At 34.6% G+C, this 26095-nt stretch overlaps 1 non-coding gene across 1 annotated transcript; it reads left to right on the plus strand.

Annotated features, from left to right (window-relative positions):
- Positions 1 to 11752: 11752 nt before the first annotated feature.
- On the plus strand, positions 11753 to 11859 carry LOC121216720 (small nucleolar RNA R71). Its single transcript, XR_005912897.1, has one exon. It is a non-coding gene; the product is annotated as a small nucleolar RNA R71 (small nucleolar RNA).
- Positions 11860 to 26095: the final 14236 nt, after the last annotated feature.

The following is a 26095-nucleotide window of genomic DNA, read 5'->3' on the forward strand; positions in this document are numbered from 1 at the left end:
ATGGAATGGCACGAAAAGAGATATCTTAGATTTTGTAACAAGATGTGTGATTTGTAAATAGGTTAAAGCTGAACATCAAGTACCCTCCGGTTTCTTCAACCTATTATGGTCCCTGAGTGGAAATGGGATCGAAACACTATGGATTTTGTAGCCAGGTTGCCCGTGACTCTGAGAAAAAAAGACGCTATTTGGGTCATAGTCGACAGATTGATTAAATCGACCCATTTTATAATGGTACGTATAGATTATTCTCTGGATAAGTTAGCCGATTTGTATATTTCAGAAATTGTTAGACTTCATGGTGTGCCATTGTCGATTATTTTGGATAAAGATTCGAGATTTATGTCATGATTTTGGAAAAAGTTGCAACTAGCTTTAGGAATGAAACAAAATTTTAGTATTGTTTTCTACCCACAGACTGATGGATAATCCGAGAGAATAATCTAGAGACTTGAAGATATGCTTAGATGTTGTGTTCTCGAGTTTCAAGGTAGTTGGGAAAATTATCTACCCTTGGTCGAATTTGCTTATAATAACAGTTATTAGTTCAGTTTAAAGATGGCACCTTATGAGGCGTTATACGGCCAAAAATGTCGAACTCCTTTGTATTGGACAGAGCTTAAAGAAAGTAAAATTTTCAGAGTTGATTTGATCAAAGAAACCGAGGATAAGGTTAAGGTGATTCAAGATTGTTTGAAAGCGGCATCTGATAGACAGAAATCGTATGCGGATTTGAAAAGAAAAGGAATTTAGTATCAAGTGGGTGACAAGGTACTCTTAAAGGTATTGCCTTGGAAAAAGGTTTTGAGATTTGGTAGAAAAGGCAAATTAAGTCCTCGTTTTATTGGGCCCTATGAGATTATCGAAAGAATAGGACCGGTTGCCTATTGCTTAGCTTTGCCAGTGGAGTTGGAGAAGATCCATGACGTGTTCCATGAATCCATGTTACGTCGTTATAGATCGAGCCTCTCGCATGTGATTACCCTGACAGAGGTTGAAATTCAACCAGACATGACTTACGATGAGGAACCGGTTAAGATCTTGGCCAGGGAAGTTAAGTAATTGAGGAACAAAAGTATTGCCCTTGTGAAGGTATTACGGCATAGGGATGGGGTTGAAGAAGCCACTGGGGAACCAGAAGACACTATGAGGAATCAATATCCTAACCTGTTTACTGGTAAGACTTTCGAGAACGAAAGTCCCTAAGGGGGAGAATTGTAACATCGCAAAATAGGGCTTAGTCAGAATAGTGGTTTCGGGACCACAATTTCGACATTAAAATATTTATTTTATGATTGTTAAGAGGTTTAGAATATGAATATATGCATGTGTTAAAGTTTCATTAAGAAATTCTAAGTATAATGTGTCCAATTGGAAATTAGGGACTAAATTGAATAAATTGAAAAATTTGTGTTCTAGAAGCAATTTGTATGAAATTACTTTGGATTATTAATTAGGAGGTCTTAAAGAGCAATTTGCCCAATTTCTAAGTTTTTGGAAAAAAAGTGGGCTTGTATGAAAAAAAATTTTGAGGGAAAGGCTTTAATGGCATTTTGGTCATTTGGTTTATAAATGAAATAAAATGGGAAAATAAGCCAAAAATCAGCTCATTTTCTCCATGTTGCTGCCAAAAATTAGGGTTCTCCATAGCTAGTGTTTTCAAGCTTTCCAAGCTCAATAGTAAGTGCTCTCAAGCCTCGTTTTTAATATTCTTCATATTTTTGAAATCTCGGTAACTTCCTCTCTCTATTTCTACCCATATTTCATGCTAGAGCTCATGTTTAGAAATTTATCCATGCATGAAAATTTTATGTTTTGATGATTTATGAAAGGATATGAGAGTTTAAAAGATGGTAAACAACTTTTACTAAGTAGATTTTCATGAAAAGGGCTTTAGGGACTATTTTGTAAAAGTTGTAGAAAAGGCTAGGAAAATATGAAATGAAGGAAAAATATGGGTTGTTATGAACATGAAAAATGTTCGGTTAGGATTGGGTAACCAAGAAATTCCATACATTGCATTATTCGAGCCTAGGGACTAAATTACAAATATATGAAAGTATAGGGGTAAAATAGTAATTTTTCCCAAGTATGAATTTTGGGTCATTTTGAATAATGTATGTATTAAACGAGCTAAATTTGGTATTATAGATCAAGAGAATCGAGATACGGGCCTTGATTGGGGAAAGAACAAGGTTTACGAAGTTTAGGCTCGATTTCTAATATTTTGTACTTGGGTAAGTACATATGCAAATAAATACATTAATTATTGTTATTAAATGATTTATTGATATATGTATGCTTAATATGCTTATCTGGCTATGTTGACAATATAACATGTTTTGATGGTTTGCCATATGATTATGAGACGTTGGCCATGTGAAAGAAACCATTATGCGAGTACGTTCGGTAAAGGTCTGGAAGTCTAAAATCCCGTTTGAACCTTAGGAATAGTTGAGAATACAAGTGACATGTCACTAGGATAGTCATGTGTGTTATGAGCTCATTTAATAAGTGATACATGCTAGGGTTCGAGTGCTGGGTATCTTGAGTTGTGTTCGGATACTTTCTTAGCTCTTTGAGTAGCCCCGCTGAGAGCGGCATGTGATTCTGTGATATGAGGCACTTCAGTGCACTTTTTGTTAGGTAGCCAAGGCTATGTTCAGCCACTTCGGTGCATTCCTTCCGTGTGTCCGAATCATATTCCAAGTGTTCAATGGGTAACGTATATAAATTACGAAGGTAAAATTTAAGTAGGCCATGTGTGTGTAGGATGGCACAATATGTAACACCCCTAACCCGTACCCGTCGCTGGAGGGTTAAAGAGTATTACCAAACAAACACGAAATTTCATTTAACTATATTTGAATAACTCTCGATGTCACACTTATAAAACTGAATTCCAATTTTTTTTTCAATTATACAATATACAAAAGAGTCATCTTAAGATAATGGGCATATTGATTCATTCTTAAGTTCAATTCACATCAAAACATTGAAAACATTAATCAAATATCAAACACACATTCACATTAAATATATGGAATACATATAGTAACTTAACAAGCCATTTTTGCATGGCTATACATATATACATCATCAAAAAGATACTTATTTAACAACAAAAAGACAAGCCTATACATGCCATTATCGAAGTTTAAGTACTAGAGTACCGAATGGGCTTAGATACTGTGGACGACTTCGACTTTAGGATCCCCGAGACCGTAGCTAACGAACAAGATCTATAAAACAGAGGATTAAAGCAACATAGTAAGCATTTCTATGCTTAGTAAGTTTTAAGTAATGAAATCATTAAAATTAAGGCAAAGCATTCATAATGCTTATCATCCTTTCTTTGACCTAATATAAACATGTCTAAATATATTACTATTGTTCATGCCTGTCATTTTAATTTATTCCTTAAACATCAATTCATATCACATAGATAACTTCTTTTTATTCAACCAACTTCATTATTTAGCCGAATACATCTCATCCAATTTCAAGGCTAAATAAATACATATACACATATTCACATGTTCATGTTACTTCATACTTCAACCAATATACTTACATGCTCAGAGCCAATCTTAACATATTTTCACTTGAATCAAAATTCATATATCCTGAATAAGTTATATATATACTTCATACAACCATATGCAATGGCCGAAAGAACACTATCCAAATGAATAATCACAATTTAAATCGAATCAATTTTATAACATATATATGGTACATACCTGACCATCTTAGGTTTGTGAGCCCATTTATTTGAATTATTACAGCAAGATCACACATTTCCAACCCAAATGCCTTCGGAACTTAGCCCGGATATAACATCAGCAAGAATGCCTTCGGGACATAGCCCGGATATAATATCAGCACGAATACCTTCGGGACTTAACCCGGATATAATACCAGCACGAATGCCTTTGGGACTTAACCCGGATATAATATCAGCACGAATGCCTTTGGGACTTAACTCGAATATAATATCAGCACGAATGCCTTCGGGACTTAGCCCAGATATAAATCTCACACAAGGCCTGCGAGTCTTAATCCGGTTAAAATCCTCAAATATCGTGCACATATATATATCTTAATACATTAGCATTTTATTTACCTTACTAGAACACAAGCACAACATGCTTATCAATAATTTCACTCTCGGCTCAATAGCTACATACAAAGAACCCGATTTCATTTCAATATTCAACATGATCTCTATAAGCATCCGGTTACAAGTCATATGTACAAATTATTTATCTCACTACTTAATTCAAGTAGAAACATTAGGTTACAATTTATATATTAAGCTTATATATCATGATTTTATCAAATCATAAGCTAAGTTCCATTACTCAAAAACTTACCTCGGATGTTTTGAATAGTTGCAGATAGGCTACTCGATTGCTTTCTCCTTTCCCCTATCTGAATTAGTTCCTCTTTGCTCTTGAGCTTAATTTAAACAAATGAATTTTTTTCAATTACTTATCAATTAATCAATTTAATTTAATACATATATATATCATATATTTAAGGTACAAATGACCTTACAAAACTAGCTATTTAAACATCATTCATATGCCCTACTCATGCATAATCGAGCATATTACTAGGCTACAATTGACAATCACATTTATTCCCAATTAATAAACTAAACTATCAAGGAACATTTTACTAACTTATTACCTTTCATATTCGAATTTCGTAAACTAAATTTGCATACAATTTCATGTATTTTATCATGGAGTAAGTGCTGGATTATAATTTGTAACAAAATCAAAATATATCTCTTATCATAATTCCATATACATCATTCCATTTTATAAAATTTATAACATAGTTAAATATTCCTTAGCATATATGCACATAATAACACTTTACTCATGCAAAGACCATAATCGAATCAACCATAGTTAGTACTCAAATCATTAACTATTTTAATGTACTTAACTACTCAAACTTAATCTTTCATACACTCATATCCGATGTCATAAGTAATGTCGAATGCCCAATTTAACCAAACTTAAAAATTTAACCTTCATCACTTAATTAAATCCTACCTATTCTTCAAAACTTCAAATACAAAGTAGTTGTCACCTATACTCTTATGCCGAATTAGCTAACATTTATAATCCTTAGCCGAGTGTTATTCAACTTAAGCCACCATTATATTTTTACTTATCAAAGCCGAAACCTATGCATAACATTACTCATATCATTCAAAATCACATTCTAAAAAAATCATAAACAATGTCTAATCCTTAAGTGTTCAAACATCTAATTTACTCAATTAAACACATCGAAACAACATTTGTTCAAGACATCAAGCATTTTTATTTTCGTCTATTACATATATGAGCATTAAAAATTCATATTTTTAGCAAGATCAATTTCTTTCCTCAATACATTCTTCATCAAAACTTAAAGGAAATAATCAAATTCCTTCGTTAATAACCATAGCCGAATGCTCCATCCATCCATCAAAATTTAAAAATTTAGCATGGGCTAAGTAAGAACCATGATAATTAACCTAAAACAAGCTAAAATTTCACAACTTTAACACAATATACTAACCTTCTTAAGCATTCAAATGACCGAAAGTCTTCCCCCTTTTCTTTCTTCAATATTTTCTTTCCCAAATTCGGCAATCAAGAAGAAAGATGAACATCTATTTTTTTTCAACTTTTATTGTTTTACTAATTAATTTCTTTAAAAACATAAAGCTATCACTTATTATAATAGTATAATAAAACATATATTATACATCAACCATCATTTATGGCCGGCCACTAAACAAAATTGGTCCATTTGACATGCAAATCCCTCATGTCATCATTTCATGCATTATTTGATACTTTAAAATTTACCTATCACTCTTTCAAGTTTTATCACATGAGTCCTATCTTATAAATTTCACATATAAATGGCCAGATCAAAGTATGAAACTTTCACACATGCATTTACACATATAATAAACACAGAATTTAACAGTTAATTATTTTTATGACTCGGTTTTGTGGTCCCGAAACTATTTTCCGACTAGGGTCAAATTAGGGCTGTCACACAGTAATGTACTAAAACCCTATGAGGACTTAGTATATGAAAAGATATGTATTTGGATAAGCATGTGCATATGAAAAGGGATAGTAAGTATATGTATGACATAATGAAAAGTATCATAATGGATAAGCAATTATGCTTAGAAATTCAATAGTTGCAAAATGTAGATTATATGTATGTGTACTTACTAAGCTTTATAGCTTACCCTCCTCTCTTTTCCCTTCTCTGTAGATACGTCAACCTAGCTCAAAGGATCAGGGGACGCCGGAGCTCGGATCACACTATCTTTAAGAAATTTGGGTATAAAAGGGTTTAACTATTTTGGTCATGGCATGTATAAGAAATTTGTCTATTTTGTGTATATGTGTCATGTTTAAGTAGCCAAATGTAATGGCTCATTAAGGCATTAATTCTTTTGTATATGGACATGTGATTTGGTCCATATTAATGATTGGGATGTATCCCTAAGTTTACTATTGCGTGCATGCTAAGATATGTGTGTGTTGATAATGTGCATTGTTTGGTGGATGACTATTTATTTACTTGCATATCGGTGCATGATTTAACACTCTTAAGGGTTTAATAATCAAGAATGTGGTAAACCATGAAATTGGTGTGGAATGACTAAAAGATAAGGTTGTGTGTGTACTAATGGATTAGTTTAAAGAGGGTCATAGTGACACTATAACATTGTATATTTAAGTGTCCAATATATATCATGAAGTTTGCTAATGAACATATGGGAGTGTATGATTGTTTAAGGGTGATCAATGGCTTGGAGAACAATAAGGTATGTTTTGGGCTTCGTACGTCCATAATAAGGACATTTTAACTTGTTTTGAAGGGTTTTAGATTGGATGAAATTTTATGGCCCGGTTTTGCATGTTTGTTTCTGTTTAAGTCTAATAATGCATTGTACCCTGTCCCAGTCTTGGATATGGGTAAGAGGTGTTTCAACATGGGCCATCAACACAACCATGTTGAAATGGCCACACATGCATGTTTCCCTTTTACACGGGCGTGTGCCCTAGTTCAAAGTCAAATTTTCTATAGATGGTTTAAGGACCTGGGCTGATCCCGAATTGTTTTCAATGGTCAATTTGGGGCTCGTAAGTCCATAATAATAAGTTTAAAGTAGAAATTTAGAATTTTATAAAATAGGACCAAGTCTCGGTCACTCGGGGAATATTTCTGTGCATAAGATCAAGTTAGGTAATGCCTCGTATTTCGCTTCAGCCTGGGTTACATGTATGGGGTGTTACAATGGCCGTGGGCCATGCTCTATAGGAAATAGGCATCATAAGTACTAACTACTCCTGTGCTCTCTCTCCGACCTGTCAATGTATGAGCTAGAAGAGCATGAAAGAACCGTAAGGCCGATGGGAGAGACGTTGCCTTCGAGCGACTCGCATCATAGTTTGTTAGGCTATTTGTGAGATCAATCCAACAACACGAGGGTAGGTGATGAATATGCCTATAAAGCTGAAGAAAGTCCTCGACGCTCATGAATTCCTCTATGTAGAGTCCCAAAGCAACACCAAACCCTAGGACGCTCATATATCGCACCAAACCACCAAGGTGGAAAGTGATGGTGCCTGGCTCGTCATGGACTGACATGACCTGTTGGACCGAAAATGTGGCACCGAAATCTAAGGTGAGCTCTGTGTAAGTGGGCTCGATAATGGTGAAGAACCTATCCTATGGGGCCATGGCAATAATCGCACGCATATCATCAGTCAAATGGACCTGCTCTAATGCAGCCCAATCAATGCAGTGCCCTAAGCTAAGTGGTCACTATCGAAGTAACTGGTACAGATCCTTCTGGGGGTACACCGAAAATCGAAGATAAGGATGGCGAGCCTTGGTAGATGTGCTCGAGGAGGAGTTCCCACCGGGGCCTTTCTGATTTTTCAAAGCGGGGACGAAAACTTTGAACTTGCCTCGAGTGTTTGTCATAATGTATCAGTAAGTAGGAGACTTAAATTAATAAATAAAACAATCACCCAATCAGAAAGCAAAAATCGAAGTAGTCCTAAATAAGAAATTACTCCTAAAACAATATGTATGAAAAATGAAGCATGCTAAATATAACAATTAAAGTGAAATGCATCAAATGGACTAAGAAAAATAACCGTGAACATGAGCAAACTAATCATCAGGATACTAAAACCAAATAAAAAAGTAACATGAATAATTAAACTGATAAGAATCAATAATAAAATGAATAAGTAAAACTATCAAGAAAAGAACCAACAAACTGTATTTGAAATTCTATTGAATGAAATTAAACTAGCATCAAATATGAACCTAATCAATTCAAGAACTATTCCAAAATACATCAGGAGAAGTGAATAAATAAACAATAGTGAATAAATCAAGAAGGCAATAATGATTAGCAACGAAAATAAGCAAGAAAATCAATGATAACAAGAAACAAAGTAAAATAATAATGAAGAAATAATAATAAAAAGAGTAATAATAAACAAATGAAAGAAAAGGGGAGAAGAATGAAAACCGACGGTGGCCGATGATGGAAAGGGAGGCGCGATGGTTCAGCAGTAGGTTGGGTCGTTGTGGGTCGAATGCGTGAGAAAAAATGGGGCGTGGTTGTGCACGAATTTGAGCATGGGTGAGGTTCTTGGCTCGCTTCTGGTGGCGGATGGGTGGGGGTTCGGTTGAAACGGGGGGTCAGTAGGAAAGGTGCTGATGGGGGAAGAAGGAAAAGAGGGGGGAAAGATAAAAGAAAGAAGATGAGAGGGGGAGAAAGAGAAAGAAGAAAAAGGGGAAAGGGGAGAGGGAGAAGGTGTGGCGGTCAGTCGATGGACGGTGAGAAAGACGAAGGAGCGGCAGCGGCTACAGTTCTTGGGTGATTTGGAGAAGATGACAAATGGAAAGAAAAAGTGGGGCTAGGGCTTTAAGGGTGACACGGTTGTGTAACGGTCTGTGTTGGGCCACATGGTCATGTCACACGCCTGTGTGGCCTCTGTATAGCCCGTATACGATTATATTTCTAATCCCAGTCTTCACACGGCCTTGGACATGCCCGCATGTCCAGGAATTGTGGTTCACACAGCCGTATCGCATGACCATGTGCAATGTTGTTCACTTTTCCCGCACCCATGTGGTCTTCCACACGCCCGAGTATCCGAACACATGGCCATGTGCCTCGCCTTAAATTCAAAAAATTAAGCTCCAATTTTCACATGGTATAGGACATGCCCGTGTGGATTCTTTTAACCCATGTCTCTGTCGATTTTTAGGGATTTAAGCTTCAGGGCTCACAAGGCCGAGGACACGCCCGTGTGTACTAGCCGTGTGGGTTACACGGCCGTGTCGCATGGCTGTGTAGCTTTCTGTCGATTTCCTTGAAAAATAAAAACTAAGTCCCAAGTTCCACACGGCCAAAGACACGCCTATGTGTCTAGGCCGTATGGGTCACACGGCCATATTGCACAGCCGTGTAACTCATTGTCACCCCTATGTTAAGTACACGGCCTAGGGCACGCCCGTGTGTCCAGGCCGTGTGGGTCAAAAACCTGCATTTTAGTGTTTTGTTAATTTTAAAAAAATAATATGAAATAATAATAATAAAAAATAAGAAAATTAGCAATGTTAGTACTCGAGTTTCCTCCCGAGAAGCATTTATTTAGAGCCTAAGCTCGACTTACCTCTCATTCACATGGTCACGGTGGATCACGGAGTCGAGACTCCTCTTTCTCGCTGTTAATTCCTTTATTTAAATAAGGTTTAAGTCGAGTACTGTTTACCTTAAAAGTGCCGAAATGAGAATGAGTTACCTCGAGTGTACCGTAAGGAAGACATTGAGTACTGTTAAAAGAGTTGCTCTATTTTCGTCAAGCTCTGAAATGAAAATTTGAGGGTCGATTTCATCTACTAACACCTGATCCCCTACCATGAATTGCTCGTCTCATCTTTTTGCTCATCATGGCTTTATTTTGATTCGGCATTATGTATTTTTGGTTTCTCCTTGACATGTGTCTGCCATTCATCTAGTTCATTGATCTGAAGCCTTCGTTCTTCATGAACTGTTCTAATGTTGTCACATGAACTAAAACGTAGCTCATTTGTGCTCCTTAAAAATTTTTCCTACAAAGAGGGTTGAACTATATGATTAGTCTTATTGTCAGGATTTAGAAAATCATATTCATCACTCGATGTCTTAACCGAATCACGAGCCTGAAGCGTGATTGTTTTGTCACCTACACGAAGCATTAGTTCACCTGTACCAACATCTATTATAGTTCTAGCAGTTGCTAAAAAGGCCCAACCTAGAATTAAAGGTAGGTCACTATCCTCATCCATGTCTAGAACAACAAAGTCTACTGGGAATATAAATTTATCAATCTTAACGAGCACGTCCTCAACAATACCCCTAGGAAATCTCATAGTTTTGCCTGCCAGTTGAATACTTATCCTAGTTTGTTTAGGTTTCCCAAGACTTAGTTGTTTAAACATCTTATAGGGCATGACATTTATACTCACCCCTAAATTGGCCAAAGCATTATCAATATTTAGACTACCAATTAAACAAGGAATAGTAAAACTCCCTGGATCTTTCAACTTGCCGGGTAGTTTGTTTTGTAGAATTACTGAGCAAACTGCAGTTAATTACCCATGCGACGAATCATCTAACTTCCGTTTGTTTGCCAGAAGCTCCTTTAAATATTTAACTGAGTTGGGCATCTGCAAAAGAGCTTTAATAAATGGTAAGTTAATATGTAATTTTTTTAAAAGGTTAAGAAATTTACCGAATTGTTCATCTGTGCAGTCTTTCTTTGTCGCGTTGGGGTATGGCACACAAGATGTGTATTCTGTACTCACCGATTTTTGTTTACTTTGGTTTTCATCCACCTTATCTTTACTTATCACACTTTCTTGCCTTGGTTCTGGTTTGGACTCAACTAACTCTTCTTCACATCGAATAGTAATGGCATGAAGTTACTCTCTTGGGTTAGTCTCAGTGTTGTTAGGTTGGCTACCTTGTGGTCTTTCCGAGATCATCTTAGCAAGATGACCTATTTGATTCTCAAGCCCTTGAATTGACACTTGCTGATTTTTAAGTGTTGTTTCGGTGTTTTAGAAACGAGTTTCTGACACCGAGATGAATTTTATCAACATCTCCTTAAGGTTCAGCTTTTTTTCCTACTAGTAAGGTGGTTGAAAGCCTGGAGGGGGTTGTGGTCTTTGATTGCCTTGACCACCCCAAGAGAAGTTGGGATGGTTTCTCCAACATGCATTGTAAGTATTACTGTAAGGGTTATTCTGAGGTCTAGAATTGTTACCCATATAGTTCACTTGTTCATTCATAGTGCTAAGGTCGTAGGCTAGACATTCTGGATTACTCATTCCTCCTCCACTTGTGTCACACTGTATCACCGGATGTTCCTACGTAGAAACACATAAACCATCAATCTTTTTATTTAAGAGCTCAACCTAGTTTGATAACATGGTGACTGTTTCGAGGTTGAACACACCTGCGGCTTCTGTCAGTTTTGTCCTCATGACTTGTCACTGATAATTAGTCAGTGACATCTCTTCAATAAACTCATAAGCCTCCTCAGGTGTTTTGTTATTTAGGGTACTGCCAGCGGATGCATCGATCAGTTGTCTAGTTGAGGGGTTTAAACCACTGTAGAAAGTCAAAACCTGTAACCATAAGTGTAACCCATGGTGAGGGCATCTTTTCAATAAATCCTTATACCTCTCCCATGCATCGTATAGGGTCTCTAAGTCAATTTGCACAAAGGAAGAGATATCATTCCTAAACTTTGTCTTCTTGACCGGGGAAAAGTATTTTAACAGAAACTTTTCGGTCATTTGCTCCCATGTAGTGATGGACCCTCGTGGTAGAGAGTTCAACCACTGTTTTGCTTTATTCCTCAATGAGAAGGGAAATAACCAAAGGCGAATGGCATCATCAGAAACGCAATTAATTTTGAAAGTATCATAGTACTCTAGAAAGTTAGCCAAATGAGTATTTGGATCCTCATCTTGCAAACCATAGAACTGAATAAACTGTTGGATCATCTGAATGGTGTTCGATTTCGGTTCGAAGTTATTTGCAGCAATAGCAGGTCTCACAATACTCAATGCAGCCCTGCTAAATTAGGCTTGGCATAGTCGTACATAGTACGAGGAGCAGGATTTTGATTTACAGGATTCGCGGTAACCACAGGAGATAACAAATTATTCCAACTTTCAGCCAACTCCTCAGTAATATTGGTATCGTTCTCGTGCCTCTTCCTCTATATACTATAGACTCCGCCTTATTTCTCTACAATTTCTGCGAGCTGTGCTTTCAATTTTTCTATCAAATAAAAGAGGTCCTGACGGATTTCTTCTAGTCATAAATTAAAGAAACCTGCCAAAAGCAAATAAAAGAAAAGTTAGTAAATTAAAAGTAAAACAAAAAATAAAATAAAAATGGCTAAAGTAATAAAAATCTAGTGTTCCTAATTTTTTAGTCCCCAGCAACGGTGCCAAAAACTTGATGATCGTTTTATGGTTCACTAAATTAGACTATGATCACGAAAAAGGCAAGCTCTTCTATTGAATGGTAGTATAGCTATGGTGAGTCCAGAATATTGTATCCACAAGGACTAAAAGTACTAGTATTAACTATCTTTCTATTATTTAGCCAAAAATAAAATGGATTTGTTTTAATCTGAAATTAACTAAACTAATTAACTATTGAATGCGGCAGAGAGTTAAGGAAATAATCGAATAAACCATTAATAAAGACAATACCCAAGGAAGAATCTACCTAGACTTCACTTATTATTTTGAATCTGAATCAAATGATTTATTCACTTACCCTGATTCGTAAAAATCCCTAAATTATGTTAATTTCTCTTTTGAGACTAAGAACAATTGACTCTAGCTTGATTAATTGAAATCTCTTTCTAATTAAAACTACTATTGTCGCATTAAATCGATTTATGGATTCTCTTATTAGATTTGACTCTAATCCGACAAATTTATGTCATCTTATTTCTAGGATTGCAATCAATTCCGCTTAATTATGTAATATCTACTCTTAAACAGGGACTTTTGCTCTACTGAATAAACACATCAAACTTGAATTAATATCCTGAAAACATTAAAGCAAGAATTAAAAACACATAATTAATAACAAGAACAAGTATTTATCGTGTAATTCTGATCATTAAATAGTAAGATCCATCATAGGTTTCATCCTCCCTAGGTATTTAGGGAGTTTAGTTCATACTTTTGGGAAAAAATCTCAAAAATAGGAAAATAACTAAACATAAAGAAACTCAAAAACTTCGAGAGAAATTGAAGGGAGATCTTCAGTCTTGAAGGAGATCCTACTATTGAGTTCAATCCTTTTGGCATTCTTCGAGTAATTTCTACTTTCTCCTCCGCGTGCCCCCTTTAGGTTTACTTTTAGTGTGTTTATATAGACTTTAGAATGCTCAGAAACCCTAAAAATTGGCTTTTTTTTGCATGCTTGAGAAACAGGGAGTGATATCGACACGGGCTGCCACATGGGCATGTGGCTAGCTCGTGTGAATCACACGGGCGTGTGCTCAGTCCATGTGGAAATGGTCTTGGCCATGTGGACCTTTAAACCAGCCCGTTTTGTCCATTTTTGGCCCGTTTTTCGCTCCTTTTGTTCCCCTATGCTCTCCTAAGTATAAAACATGAAATTAAAGGATTAGGAGCATCAAATTCACTAAATTATATAATAAATCATCCAAAAACACACTAAGCATGGGATTAAAACATGTTATATTTATGGTTTATCGGTCTTTCAACCATATTTGGATCGATTTTTTATGGCATTCATTGATGATATCCTGATTACTCGTTGAATGCATCAGACCACGCTGAGCATTTGAGAATTGTGTTGCAAACTTTATGTGACAAGCAACTTTATGTAAAAATTAGCAAATGTGAATTTTGATTGCGATAAGTCAATTTTTTGGGTCATGTTATTTTAGCTGATGGTATTCGTGTTGATTTGAATAAAATATATGCAATCATTGATTGGAAAGTTCCAAAGAATGTTTCTGAGGTTTGTAGCATTCTAAGTTTAGCAAGATATAATCGATGCTTTGTTAAAAAAAATTCTATTATGGCCTCATCAATGACAAAATTATTATAAAAGTATGTTACTTTTGTCTAGACCGATAAATGTCAGAAAAGTTTCAAGCAACTAAAGAGTATGTTAACTGAAGCTCCAGTTTTAACTCAACCTGAATCTGGGAAAAAAATTATTGTGTATAGTGATGCATCTCTTTGTGGTTTAGGTTGTGTGTTGATGCAAAGTGGAAAAGTAATTGTCTATGCCTTGAGATAGTTGAAGCCTAACGAGCAGAATGATCCAACACTCGATTTGGAACTGGCTGCAGTAGTTTTTGCCTTAAAGATTTGGCGACACTATTTATACGGTGAAAAATGTCATATCTTTACTGATCATAAAAGTTTGAAATATCTAATAACTTAGAAAGAATTGAATTTGTGTTAGCGAAGGTGGCTTGAATTGTTAAAGGATTATGATTTAGTAATTGACTATCATCCCGGGGAAGCTAATGTTGTTGCAGACGCTTTGAGTTGAAAGTCTTTATTTTCTTTACGGGCTATGAATGAAAATTTGACATTAGAACGTGATGGTTCTATTTAGGCTAAGTTTGTAACACCCCTATAACCCGTATCTGTCGCCAGAGTGGGTTATGAAGTGCTACCAGTTCAAAACACTACATTTGTACAATCACATTTACATAAGTTCATTAGCAATTATATACATAGCCAAACAAAAATCAAAGATCGAAATTCAGACTTATACCGACATTCAAAAGTCAACATCTCAAAACATCATTCATCTATAGTCTATTCTATAAATGCCAGACTAGATCCAAAACATAATAGTACCAAAACGATAGATAGTGTGACAAGTTGCTGATGATTCCCGAGCAAGTGGCTAGAGTCAACGATCTATAAAACAAAGAAACATAACAAACAGAGTAAGCTTTCATAAGCTTAGTAAGTTTTAAGCAATGCAAACAAATAAACTCAATTATACTTCGATCATTCAATTTCTCAAGAGGTCATTTTCTAGATATATTGCCATTTGGCCGAATATACACAAGCACATAATGCACATTTAGCATTTTTATTTCACTTAATATGAATTCATATAACATAAATAAATCAAATACTTTCACATACTTTGACTGAATGTATCATGATCATAGATATAGTTATGACATTTATTCACATATGTATCACATTCTACACTTATGATTCAAATCAATTCAAACCCACATATAAGTACATAATACGTACCTGGCCAACTTAACTTATTGAATGTATTCATTTGCCGTTCTAACACGAGATATCTTAGTTTTTGACTTTTATCAAATCACCAGCATTTAAACTGCTAGGCTCGAAGCCCGATATCATTTCACAGCATTATAGCCTGCTAGGCTCGAAGGCCCGAACAGTATCTCACCAGCATCATAGCCTGCTAGGCTCAAAGGCCCGAACAGTATCTCACCAGCATCATAGCCTGCTAGGCTCAAAGGCCCGAATAGTACTGTACGATATTCAAATCAACAATTTTCATATAACACAATCACACCAAATTAGGTGCTAGCATCATTCAAATATATCATCCTACATTTTATTCACTTTTATTACATTTCATCATTCGCACTTATCATTTGATAGTTTACACATAACATCTCACTCATATTCATCTAACACTTATCATTTAATCATAAAAGCATATCACATTTTTACTTCCATAATATATTTGCCATTTGGCCTTATACTTACATTACAAGTAATACTTAATTCTCATAATATGCCATGTCATTATCGAATATTATTTATGTTTAACTACTTAAAACTTACCTCGAATATTTTCGAACAGTCTTGGATCGGCTATTCAACTACTTTCCCTTTTCCTTTGCCCAACCTTGGTTCTCTATGCTCTTGAGCTAATTCAAACAAATTCAACTTATTAAAGTCCCATCATGCTAGCTTATGGCCGAATATGACAAGAAATTTGATAGGTCATATAGCTACTTTTAGCTCAAATACAAAATGGTCATACACATTTTTAATCACACTAAGCAATTTAATACCATTAATTTAACATTTCCTCATGTACACCTTTATGACCGAATACACATATCAAATAAGTAAATTACCTTAACACGTAACCCACATAGCCAAGTTACATATAACCCTAATGACCGAATATGAATATCACCAAAATTTCTATGACTTAACCTTTAGCCTTCATAGCCGAATATTCATTGTATACCTAATTCACATATACAAACACAAAACTCATATGGCTTATCATATTTTCATATACATATCTTAACCTTATAGCCGAATATATAGCTTATCAAATAGATATTTATATACATTTCCTTAACACATATTGATCAACTAGTTCATGCATTATCCTTTGGCACAATTGGTCATTAAAGCAATAACCTATTTAACATTCAAGCATTTTATACTAAAATTTCTCCCAAGGCTGAATTCATATACAATCTTTAATACTCATACAAAGTTTTTATTTTAAATAATTTATACACACACCATTAACCTAATATCAATTAACTAAACACTTTAACAAATTTTTCTTTGATATACACACATTCGGCAATCACAAAGACAATTTAACAAACCTTAAATTCAACTTATAACAATATATACTCAATATTCAAAGCATCCACACCAATTTATTATCCAATCATCCATAGCCGAATACACATATTTCTTTCAGTCATTCTTAACAAAAATTTTATCAAGCTTAAATCCTCATTCCATCATTTTAAAATGCAAATATTACACAAATGTTATCTAAATTCACATTCGGCAACTACACATACACACAAGCCGATTTTTCCTATCATCCAAACCACCTATATGAACATTTAACTGGCTCAAACTTCACCCATCCACAATTACTCATTAAAACATAAAGACAACAACCATTTTCCTCAAATTCTTCCATGGCCGATTACTCATATCACCACACAATTCAAAATTTTGACATGGGCTGAGTAAAGGACTTAGTAACTAGCTTAAAATATGCTAAAATTTCAAGAACTAACATGAATTACTTACCTTAATTCAAGCTTAAAGGTGACCGAATGGCTTATCTCCCTTTTCTTTCTTTAAGATTCAACTAAGCTAAGGAAGAAGATGAATAAAACATTTTTGTTTTTCCTTTTTACCATCTTTTCTTATTTTAGTTAATTTTCTTTTATTTCATAATTTAAGCCATTAACTATTATAATATTAATATATAATGTATATATGGCTATTCAACCATCATCATGGCCGGCCACTTACTTAAAAATGGGAAATTTGACATGCAAATCCCCATATTTTAAGCCATGCAATATTTGGCTACTACACTTCAACCTATCACATTTTCAACATTTCTCACATAAGTCCTTTCTAATTAATTCCACATTCAAATGACAAAATTAAGACACGATACTTTCACACATGCACTTTCACATATAATAAGCATAGAATATAACATTTAATTATTTTTGTGACTCAGTTTTGTGGTCCCGAAACCACTTCCCGACTAGGGTCAAATTAGGGTTGTCACAAAGTTGATAGTAAAGCTAGTATTCTTATTGAAGATTCAAGAATTACGTAAAGTCGATTCAGAGTTGTTAACGAAGTTTGACTTAGGTAAAAGTGATCAGAAATCTAATTTTCATATTAGGAATGATGAATCTTTATATTTTTGAGATTGACTGTGTGTACCACATGATTCAGAGTTAAAGAGGGAATTGTTGAAATAAGCTCACTATAGTGCTTACTCAATTCACCCTAGGAGTACGAAAATGTATAATGACTTGAAGTAACATTATTGGTGGCCTGGTATGAAGTGAGAAATAACATAATACATTTCCCAATGCTTAGTTTGCCAGTAGGTGAAAGCTGAGCATCAGGTTAAGCCGTGTTTGCTACAACCAATAATGATTCCTGGATAGAAGTGGAAACAAGTCACTATGGATTTTGTTTTAGGGCTACCTCTTACTCTAGAAAGAAAAGTTTCTATTTGGGTTATTATGGATAGATTGATGAAATTGACTCACTTTATACCAGTTAAAACTGATTACTCGCTTAAGAAGTTGGCTGAATTATATATTTCTAAAATTGCGAGACTGCATGGTGTGCCATTGTTAATTATATTAGACCGTGATTCGAGATTTGCTTCCATATTTTGGGGTAAGTTATACGAAGCTTTAGACTTGAAGTTGAATTTTAGTACCACTTTTCATCCGTAAACGAATGGCCAGTCTGAGCAAATTATTCAGATTTTAGAAGATATGTTGCAGTGTAGAATCATTGAATTCGAGGGTAGTTGGGAAAGTATTTTCCATTAGCTGAATTTGTGTATAATAATAGTAATCAAACGAACATAAAAAATGGCCCCATATAAAGCCTTATATGGGCATAAACGTTGAAGTCCTCTATTTTGGTCTGAGCTGAGTGAAAAGAAGTGAACCAGGGTTGATTTAGTTTGAGAAACTGAAGAAAAATTCAGAATTATTCGAGATAACTTGAAAAACTACATCTAATCATTAGAAATCTTATGTTGATCTGAAAAGGAAAGAAATCGAGTTTTCTGTTGGCAAAAAAGTATTTTTGAATCTGTTGGCAAAAAAACATTCTTGAAAGTCTCGCCCTAGAAGAAAGTGTTACGGTTTGACAAAAAAGGGAAGCTCAATCCTAGATTTATTAGGCCGTATGAAGTTCTTGAAAGAATAGGATCGGTAGCATACTGATTGGCTTTACCTCTAGAACTCGATAGAGTTCATAATGTTTTTCACGTTTCAATGCTTCAACGATACTAGTCTGATCTGTCACATATTTTGTCTACAGAAGAAATTGAATTATAGCATGATTTAACTTATGATGAAGAACCAATAAAGATCTTAGCCTGGGAAATAAAAGAATTGAGAAATAAATTCGTACCTTTGGTTAAAGTGTTATGGAAACGACATGGGATTGAAGAAGTGATGTGAGAAACGGAAGAAAATATGTAACCTCAGTATCTGAACATTTTCTCTGGTAAGATTTTCAATGACGAAAATTTATTTAGTGGGGAGAGTTGTAATATCTTGTTTTTCAGTGGTGTCGATAACAGTGATTTTGAGACCACAAATCTAATATGTGAAATGTTTTATTATTTAAACATCTAATTGAGTTTGTGTCCTAAGTTAACTAGGCACCAACTTGATAGGAAATTGCTAAAATGTCTTTTCATATTTAAAGTAAGTTATATAATTCGAGAGTGCTTTAGTCTTTTTATTTAAAAAAGTACAAAAATTATGCATATGGTGATATTTGAACCCCTACCAATTGTATTAGAAAAACCTTAAATTTACCACTCAACTAAAGCTTTGTTTAAAATGTTTATACATTTTAATTTTATTATGCACACTCTATTACCTCCATCAATTGTATATATTGATAAAGTTTATCATGACTCGATTTCCAGTGGTGTTGGAAAATATGATTTTAGGGCCTCGTTTCCATAAACCAATTTCATAAATATTAAATAAATATATTTACAGAGTTATTATATAGATGAATTGAAATTTGGATAATTAATTTAACTAAAATGGTAGTTAATTAGGGCCTAAGGACTAAATTGTAAAATTCAATCGTTATAGATTTTTAATTAGAAAATGACTTGGGGACTGAAATTGCAATTAACCAAATATTTAAAACATCAATACAACCATTTTTAAGTGTGTGTCAGTGGACGGTAAGATGAAATGGCCATTAACTTAAACAAATTAAGATTTATTTGATTAAATTAAGGTTCATTAACTTAATTTACAAATTAATCCCACTATATAAGTGAGATTTTGGTGGGAAGAGATATAAACTCGACTTCTCCAATCGAATAGAAGAAAAGAAGAAGAAGAAAATGTCATTAAGAGTTTTCAAGCTTTTAGCTTCAATTTCAAGTAAGTCCCTACTCATTTTTCTCTGATTTTTTATAGATTTTTTTCTTGGAAGCTTGATTAAGCTAACCCAAGGATCAATTTCATCAATTAGTGAAGTTTTGATGAGATGCCATTGTTGAGAATTGAATATTTTAGGCGTTAAATTGATAAAAATTTAGCTTAGTTTAAGAAAATGACAAAGGGTTAGTTTAGTATTGCTTTTGAAAAGTGCTGTGGAAAAGTGCTTCTGAGAAGTGCTGTGGAAAAGTGCTTCTGAGAAGTTTTGTTTAAAATTTAAGTGTTTAGTATTGCTATCAAAAAGTGCTTTTGAGAAATAAAATGTCCATTTGAGACATGATATTGGAAAGTAAAAAATATGCATTCAAATAATGTTCAAATTAGTAAATATTATGATATTTTAGCAAGAATATAAAAAATAATTTATTATAACTTATTGTAATATTTTAATATATAATATTAATTTTAAATATTTTTAAGTAATTAATATTAATTATTTATTAAATTTAATTAGAATAGATAAACTATATTTAAATATTTAAATATAATCATTAAATATTTGTAATTAGATATTAACACAGTTGTATTATTTTAAAATTGTTTTTTTTTTTTTTTAATTAATGATTGTAACACATTTGTATTATTTTATTTTTGGTTCGAAGGCATCGTTGGGATGTTAAAAGAAGAGTTCGAACAAAGGTGGGCAAGAAAGTCTTTGAGGGAGATGCTGTTGGTTGTTAAGGAACACGTGGGTAAACTTGAGGAGCCCATGGAGGACACAAAAGAGTTAGACAATGCGCTTGGGGAAAGCATTGAGGACTTGAGGGAGCAGTCTAGGGACTTTGTAACCACGTGTCTCACTTCCCAAAGGGATAGCGTGCAAGAGCTGCTAGATTTCCAAAGGAAGAAGTTGACGGAGAGGAACGATGCTCTCGAAGCCATGGTAAAGGCTTTGAAGGAGGAAACAATGGCCACGATGAGGGTTTTGTGCACGAGAATAGAGGAGCTTAAGGGAGAGCTAGCCTTGTGCCGAGCAGCCATGGGGAAAGGAGTGTCAAGTGCAACACTCAGTAGCGAGGATGTCCTGAAGTCGAAAGAGTTTGCGGGGACAAAGTCTGCATATGATGTGGACAATTTCTTGTGGAGGATAGAAAACTACTTCCATGCCAAAGGCATCTTGGATGATGCAGTTAAGGTAAATACTGCTTCAATGTTTCTTACTAATATTGTGCTTTTATGGTGGCGAGGAAGGACCACAGGTAAAAGGCAAGGTGAGATGGGGACGTGGCAAGAGTTCCAGTGTGAGTTGAAAAGAATATTTTACCCGGAGTTTGCTGAGGAAGAAGCTCAAGAAAAGTTGCAAAGGATAACGCAATAGGGCACAGTGGGTGAGTATGTTCGAGAGTTTAAGGAACTCATGCTCCAAGTTTCAGATGTGACCGAGAAAGAAGCATTGCTTGCTTTTCGAAATGGATTGAAGCTGTAGGTCAGATAGAAGGTGGAACAAAGAGGTGTCCAAAAGTTATCGGAAGCCATGGCGGTAGTGGAATCTGTGGTTAAGCTTGGTCTAGGGAAAGACAAGCTTGGGTCTTCTAAGTCCAAAGAAAGTGGCGTACGTGAAAAGGATCACAAGAAAGACAATGTTGATGGCAATGGCAACAGCAACAATGGTGGTAATGGGAAACCACGAGTTAGGAAGAAGAAACCTAAGAGAAAAAGGGACAAGCTAAAATTCTTTCTCTACGATGGTTCATATATGTTAAAGAAATGTCTGAAAAAATCCATGCTTAAGAAGAAGTCGGTGTGTAAGGCCTTGATACTTGATTCGAGCACAAGGGGTGTCAAAGCTAAAGAGGCCAAGAGCGAGAAGAAGCCAGTGGAGTGCTTTTTGTGTCATGGTCTGCATAGGTTGTAGAAGTGTTTGAGTAAGTCTGTCATTGAAGGGAACGATAGAGTAGACAAGGAGTCTAAGAAGCTTGGCTCAAGCAAGGGAAAAATTGAAGCCAAAAGGGAAAAGAGGAGCAAAAAGAAGCGAGTAAAGTGTTTCTTGTGCCATGGTCTGTATGAGTTGCGGAACTGTCCAAAGTAAGCCGTAGTCAAAGGAAAGGCAACGTCTGAACTTGGTGAGTCATCAGAGGGGCTTCCACCTAAGGAACAGGTGAGTTTGTCATCGAACTTAGAGGAAGAAGTTGTGATGAAAATAGTGAAGCTGGGACCAATAAGGCTCAAGTCAAGTGAAGCGTCAGAGTTGGCTGAGTCATCAACAAGGCTTCCACCTGTGGGAGAGGTAGGTGATGCATCAGGCTTCAAGGGTAAAGAAGAGATGCAAGTGGGACAGTTGACCTAAGTAAATGCAACGAGCAGGACGGCTAGAGTTAAGAGGCAATGGAAGCTGAAGCAAAAGTCCCGAAGGAAGGGAAAAGCTAAGGCGTCGAGACGAGGATGTTGCGAGAATGGATGGTGGAGAATGTAATGAGCCGCAGTTCAAAGCCCGTGACCATTGCACCAAATGCATTCGATGGACGTCTATTGTTTAGATTGGGATCATTTAGCCTACGAGAACTGGCCCTATTCAAGGAATTGTTAGAGAAGCTTGTCAGATTGAAGCCTGGTTGGCCCAACAACGAAGATATGACAACTTAGGCTAATTTGGTAACTAATCTTAGAAGATAGAGGGAATTATATCTTGTAAAGATTAGATAGGATTTGATATGGCATATCTTGTAAACCCCTTAAATCATGGGATATGGTTAATCTCGTCCGTCGATGTAAATGTATCTTGACCGTTGGTTTTGGGGGAGCTCAACTATAGCTCTCTCCCTCATTTGTACTCAATAGAGAGCCTCCCCCTCATTTGTACTCACTCCATTCATTGTTTCATTATTCTTTGTGAATAAGAGAATAGATAGCATTTACTCAAACACTTTGTGTGCATCCCTTTCTGTTGTTCTTTTGGTTGCTTCTTTTGGCATAAATCGCTTCTGCTCTACAATTGGTGCCTTGGAGGAGTTCTTAAAGAACCCTCACTTGAGAAAAGGATAATGAAAGATCTAGCCCTGTGACAAGTTACCTAAGAAATTAAAATACTACATGTATTTGGATTAAAGTTTCAAAAAGGGATAATATTTATATACCAAATTAAAATACTAAAAATTTTACATAGCATTTACAATTTAAAGTGAATTTATTAAACTAGAAGCTATATCATCTCTTGTTTCCATTTCAAAACCACTTGAATTGTTTGATTCACCATCATCATTATCATTATCATCACTTTCTCCATCATGCTCATTTTCTGAATCAATAATATTCTCATATGCCCTATTAATATTTCCGTATTCCATAAAATCTGCATCATTTCAACTGAAAAGTTTTCAGATAAAATTGTGTATCGCCATTATAGAAATAACGATCATCATTTGCTTTTCAAAACTATAACTTAGCATATCCCTTAAAGTGACCCTTTTTTTTCTAAAACAACAAAAGTTCATTAAATCACATTACGTAATAATGAATGTGAATGATTGAATATCTCTTCTTTACTAAATATCGGTCTACCTCTACAAAAGTGAGGTAAATGATATCGCTGACCTCTATATGGTCTAAGATAACCTTTCATTTGAGAATATCCAGAATCAACAAAATAATATTTTCCTACATGACATAATATAACAAACAATTAATTCAAGAATTATTTTTTAAAATTATCAATTAAAGAACTTATACTTTATTATTTAAGAAAATAAATAAAATGTCTTGCTATTTGGGTGTGAAAATTTGTATTTTCGATCTTGAATTGCATCAAGAAATATTCTAATGTCATGCGTCGGTCCTTCCCATCCAACCATGACAAAGGTGAAACACATAACACTGCTATAACATTTTGAGTCAGGACACCTTTTCTTCCAATATAACGAATTTGTTCATTTGGTGGAAGAATAGTGGTAATATGAGTACCATCAATTGCACCTATGCAATCCTGAACAAATAATCATATTAGTCTCGTGCATATTTTTAATCGACCAAAAATATTAAAATATAATAATATAAAATTAAATTTTAACCTTAAAATGCGACATATATCTAGAATCATTATGTATTTGTTCAGGTATTGAGCTAAAAAAATGATCTTCAGGTCCAATTAGATCAATGGCCATCCTTGAAACTTTCTTAAGCACAATTGTAAAGTAGGAACTTATGGTTGCTCCAGACCTTTGAAATCATTCTCGACATTGGGAAACTTTTGCACTGGTGCCCAAGATGTATAAACAAATTCCCAACATTTCACGAGAAGATATGTGTCTTGAAGTTTGAAAGTTGTATCTTGTCTCTAAAACTCTCAACAAACTTGTGAATATAGTTTTAGACATCCTAAAATTTATCACATAATGTGATTTGTGACCGTCAAGGATCTTTTGGATCCATGTCCCACCTAACTATTTTGAATTCATGCATGGTTGCTTCAATATATACTTTTCATAATATAATTGCACAGAAGAAGATGAAACAACAAATAACCGGTTAAAACATTCCATACATCGTAAAATCTCTTTCTTTTCCTTTCATTATGACTTTCATCACCGCTAGAATTCTCAACCATACTCATAACCTGTGAATAAATTGTATATCTAAAATCAAATATAAACAACTATTGATAAAACTAATTTAGTATAAATAAGTAGAATATAAATTCAATATCCAAAAACCAAACATAAACAATTATTGATAAAACTAGCTCTAAGCATAAATAAGTAAACCATAAATTCAATATCCAAAAACAAAACATAAACAACCATTGATAAAACTAGACTACACATAAATAAGTAGAACATAAATTCAATATCCAAAAACCAAACATAAACAACCATTAATAAAACTAGATTACACATAAATAAGTAGAACATAAATTCAATATCCAAAAACCAAACATAAACAACTATTGATAAAATTAGTTTAGCATTGTTGTTTAGTCACATAGTAGATATCTCTGGACCCTAGAAGATCAAAAAATTTTCAACTATCCTCCATTTCCATCTTAAGGCACAAAGCTCTAATCTTGGGATTAATTGATAACAACATAATTTGTTTGTCCTTATTGAGTAATAATTTCAGTGAGAAAAAGTATTGCGAACTAGCTTCTGGAACTTCCTCCGACATGCTATTAAGCACTTTGACTACTTGTAGAATATCATATGAATCCATAACAGGAGTCAAACTAGATGTGGCTCGACTCGTATTGTCAATTGCATTGCATAATTTTTCTATTTGAGGGACAGTCTTGCAACCCTTCCAATTTGCTTTGATGATTTCTTCCTTTCAATTTTAAAATGTGAAGTTGATATCTCAGATGTTTTTCTTTTTTGAATGTTTCCATTAATGTGAACATCATTTAAAATGTGAACATCATTTCTCACATTTACTTCATCATTCTCTTCAGGTATTCCATTGTCAACATCCTCAAAATAATCACTAAGGAGTGTACTAGAAGAAGGTGCCCATGCTTTATCACCTATTGCAACTATCCCTATGAACATTTGGCCCAACCTCCCTTCGAATTTAGGATCAATACCCAATGTTCTAAATTTTTGAACTTTAGGCACAACCTACATATAAAATGATAGCTTAATAATAGTAATTATCAATAACCTCATAAATAAGAAAAAAATTAGGATTATTAAAGTACCTTTATCCTACTCTCCCACCAATCATTCTATACATCAACGGTTACTTTATAGGATTCCACCCTAGACCAGTATCTCCGCCTTTAAGTTTCTTCCAAGCCTTCCATTCTTTTTTAGGGCATCCCACCTATTTTTAAGTTGTCTTTGTGAATAAGCCTTGCCTATTTCTTTCTCAAAGTTGGTCATTATTTTCAACCATCCATCTTTTGTGAAATAAGTACTAGGTCTTTTACCTTTCAATATCTCTTTAATACAAATATCATAAAATATTTTTGTCAATCTCTTGTCCCACATTGGTTTGACTTTTTCACCACTAACTTCAACTGCTAAAGTACTCAT

The sequence above is a fragment of the Gossypium hirsutum genome, chromosome A02 (assembly GCF_007990345.1).
Source record: "Gossypium hirsutum isolate 1008001.06 chromosome A02, Gossypium_hirsutum_v2.1, whole genome shotgun sequence".
In the NCBI taxonomy this organism is placed as follows: Eukaryota; Viridiplantae; Streptophyta; class Magnoliopsida; order Malvales; family Malvaceae; genus Gossypium; species Gossypium hirsutum.